This window comes from Strigops habroptila, chromosome W (genome assembly GCF_004027225.2).
Source record: "Strigops habroptila isolate Jane chromosome W, bStrHab1.2.pri, whole genome shotgun sequence".
NCBI classification, from domain to species: domain Eukaryota; kingdom Metazoa; phylum Chordata; class Aves; order Psittaciformes; family Psittacidae; genus Strigops; species Strigops habroptila.
The window spans coordinates 37,071,388-37,075,841 of NC_044301.2; positions in this window are offsets into that span (position 1 = coordinate 37,071,388).

Genomic DNA, 4,454 nt, shown 5'->3' on the forward strand with positions numbered 1-4,454 from the left:
CTGAGGCAGCAGGAAAAAAAAAAAAAAAGTCTTCTATGGGGATAGTTCTTGCATCCGCTGCTTCATGCCAACCGAGGGAGGCCTGTGGGGCTGACGGTAGTATCCTGCCCACAGACCAGCTGTCTGCCCTCTACTGAGGGGCTGTGAGAGTGGGCCAGAAGGAATTGTAGAATCATAGAATCAACTAGATTGGAAAAGACCTTTAAGATCATCAAGTCCAACCATTACCTCAGGACTGCCAAGACCACCACTAAATCAAATCACTGAGGGCCTCATCTACACAGTTTTTGAACACTTCCTGGGATGGCGACTCCACCGCTTCCCTGGGAAGCCTGTTCCAATACCTGATTACCCTCTCTATGAAGAAATTTTTCTAATATCCAATCTAAACCTCCCCTGGCACAGATTGAGGCCATTACCTCTTGTCTTATCGCTTGTTACTTGGGAGAAGAGACTGACCCTCATCTCAGTACAACTTCCTTTCAAGTAGTTGTAGAGAGCGATAAAGTCCCCCCTGAGCCTTCTCTTCTCCAGACTAAACAACCCCAGTTCTCTCAGCTGTACCTTATAAGACTTATTCTTCAGACCCTTCACCAGCTTTGTTGCCCTTAAAAAATAAATCTGTAACTCCTTGTTTTCTTTTGTACGCTGCAGCGGTTCCTCGATCTCGTTTAGAGCTGCTCCACCAGCAGCTGTGCCAGAGGGAAGGACTGGAAACATAGTGAGATGGTGGTAGCTGTGTTGACTTTGCATACCAAAACCGCGGCGCTGTTCAGGAAAGTGCCGGTTCCCCTTTCTTTCACCATGTGACGTGGTATTTTTCTTCCTGACAGGCTTTGCGGTTGGGGGGTGGGTGAGCCTTGTGGCTCCCATCTTGGCAGTCATCTTGGGTCGAGTGCAGGTCTAAAGCGTTGGGGACAGAAGGTTTAAAAAAATTTTAAAAATCTCAGCTTCTGTTCTGAACGCTTTTTTTTGGTTTTTTTTAAAGCCCTCTAAGCAAAAAAAAAAAAAAAACCACCAAAAAACAAACCCTTGAAAATATAATCTGACGTTGCCTATTTCTATAGCATGTTTACACCAGAACACTGTATCGTAAGTGCCCTGCTGATGCTGTTTCCTGTGTCAGGATTTGAAGAAGGGCAGTAGATTTAGTTCATCTAAGCAAGTATGCAACAGCTTCTGAGATAAACCAAAATGACACCTCTTTGGAGGGGAGGTGGGGAAAGGGTCCCCTACAGTTCTTCCTATATGCCTGGCCTTTGAAAAATAAAACTATGGCTATTTACACAGAATCAAAGCACAGTAAATCATATGTGTGTAATTATAGTAATTAACACCACTGTGCAAATATCAAGCTTGTCAAGCCACATAATTGTGGAATATGAACAGATGATCTTTTAATACTTAATGCTTAACTAAAAAAAATAAAATATATAGTCTCCACATATAGAATATTAAATTAAAAACCAACCCATAGCTATTCTTTTCAATGCTTTTACTACTCATTGTAAAAAATTTTTTCTTCACGTCCAGCCTGAATCTCCCCTCTTTTAGTTTAAAACCGTTGCCTCTCATCCTATCATAACAGGCCCTGCTAAAAAATCTTTCCCCATCTTTCTTATAGGCCCCTTTTAAGAACTGAAAGGCTGCAATAAGGTCTCTCCGGAGTCTTCTCCAAGTTCAACAACCCCAACTCTCTCAGCCTTTCCTCATAGGAGAGGTGCTCCATCCCTCCGAAGATACTAAGAAAAGATGCTGCCTTTAGAAAAGTGGGGAAGGAGGCTTAATTTTTCAAGGTAATTTTTTTCGTTACCTTCTGAGTTATCTATCCACCTATAGTTCACTTTCTGAACTCTTAAAATAGATTTTTGTGATGGGTTTGTTCCCTGATCAGACACTTTCCTTCTGTAGCTGCCTTAAAAGGACATAAATTTGCCAACCATATGCTGGGCTGCATCAAAAGGAGTATGGCCAGCAGGTCAAGGGAGGGGATTCTCCTCCTCTGCTCTGCTCTTGTGAGACCCCACCTGGAGTACTGTGTTGAGCTCTGGGGCCCCCAACACAAGAAGGACATGGACCTGCTCAAGTGAGCCCAGAGGAGGGCCACAAAGTTGATCAGAGGGCTGGAGCACCTCTCCTATGAAGACAGGCTGAAAGAGTTGGGGCTGTTCAGTCTAGAAAAGAGAAGGCTCTAGGGAGACCTTATAGCAGCCTTCTGGTACCTAAAGGGGGCCTACAAGAAATCTGGAGAGGGGCTTTTTACAAGGGCCTGTAGTGACAAGACAAGGAGGAATGGCTTTAAGCTGAAAGAGGGTAGATTTAGATTAGATTAGAAATTATTCACTATGAGGGTGGTGAGGCACTGGGACAGGTTGCCCAGGGAAGCTGTGGCTGTCCCATCCCTGGAAGTGTTCAAGACCAGGTTGGATGGGGCTTTGAGCGACCTGGTCTAGTGGAAGGTGTCCCTGCCCATGGCAGGGAGGTTGGAACTAGATGATCTTTAAGGTCCCTTCCAACTCGAACCATTCTATGATTCTATTAAATTCTTCTAGCTACAGCCTCATTTCATCTCATACATGTCTGGCTGAGAAGAATGTCTAAATATTAGCTTTTTCTTCAAAGAGAAATTTTAGCATGCAGATTTGAGCAGGAATGCTGAAAAATACAAGCTCATGCTTCCGATCACAGCAATTATTAACTGTAGTTTTTTAATCCTCTTGTTACAAATAGTAGAGCTGATAGGAAACACATTTTGGGGCAGGCAGAATGAGGGACAGCTCTTTAAGATAAAGTTTTAGCATTCAGTGCTTACTAGTTTAAAAGGTGGGCAAAGAAGTCAGCTGAGCAAGGGAAGGTTAGCCTATAATACAGACACTAACTTTACTAAAGTGTCAGGAAAGAAAGAGTAAGGGATAGTGCTAGGCAGTATTTTTGCTTCTGTACTGTAACTGTTTCATTTACCATGTGCATATGATGTGTAATTTAATTTGAGTTTGCATTAACATTTGTGTAATTTTATATTACGCTTGAGTGTTGTGACACACTGGGTTTTGGGGTTTTGTTGGTTTGTTTTTGTGGGGTTTTTTTGTTCTTTTTCTGGGTTGTTTTTGTTTGTTTTGATTTTATTTTTCTCCTGTTGCAATTTGGTATTATAAACACTGATAACTTCCATGTATGACTTAATAAATTATTTTGTTAACACTTGTGTTGATATGGTCACTGCTCAACGTCTAAACCTTGTTGTTAAAAGGTAATATTTTTTTGCTTTTAGTCACTTAAAATCTTAGTGAAAACATCTGGTATTTTTCTTCACTGCTTAAAAAAAACCATAATTACACTTTAAAATAAGAAGGTCGATAAGCTGGTGTCGTGGTTTAAGCCCAGCCAGTAACTCGGAACCATGCAGTCGCTCGCTCACTCTCCCCCTTCCTCCTTCCCCTGCTCTCGGAGGGATGGGGAGGAGAATCAAAAGAATGTAACTCCCACGGGTTGAGATAAGAGCAGTTCAGTAACTAAGGTACAATACAAAACCACTACTACTGCCACTAATAATAATAATGATAAGGGAAATAACAAGGGGAGAGGATACAATTGCTCACCACCTGCCGACCGATACCCAGCCCGACCCGAGCAGTGATCTGGGCCTTCCGGGTAACTCCCCTCGGTTTCTATACTGGGCATGACGTGCTGTGGTATGGAATACCCCTTTGGCCAGTTTGGGTCAGGTGTCCTGTCTCTGCTTCCTCCCAGCTTCCCCTCCTTCCTGGCAGAGCATGAGACTGAGAAAATCCTTGGTCGGAGTAAACATTACTTAGCAACAACTAAAAACATCGGTGTTATCAGCCTTGTTCCCAGGCTGAAAGTCAAAAACACAGCACTGCACTGGCTACTAAGAAGGAGAAAAAATGACTGCTATAGCTGAACCCAGGACAGCTGATGAATGTCTTGTCTCTGTGTAACTATGTGTAATAATTTCCAGGTGAGAACATAGCATTGGACTCATATTGATTTTAAAAACTTCTTATCTAGGGCTTTTACAAAGAGCACTAAGTATTAAATTACCTTTTCAGGAAATAAATGCTGCATCTGCCCTGCCCTCTGGTGGTCACACAAAGGCCGGCTGACTGTTTTTTTTAAATAAACTGGAAGGTTGCCTCTAAGAAATCTTGCCTACAGCTGCTACCAAAAAAAAAAAAAAAAAAAGTTCATGTTTGCTCAGTTTTAGTGGTTTACAGAGAAGGTACAAAATATTTAGAATTTTCCTCATGTTTCAACTACAGTCTTGCAGTCCTGTGGTAGCAGCTGAGATGTGTAGCTTGGACATTAAACTAGTAGGATTGATGACACTGCATGGTATTTGGTGCTTTCTTCTCGCTATATTTCTGAGATCTCCTTTCATACAGATGAAATGATGAAACGAAGGTCAAAGACTTGTTTTTCTGAATGTTAGTTTG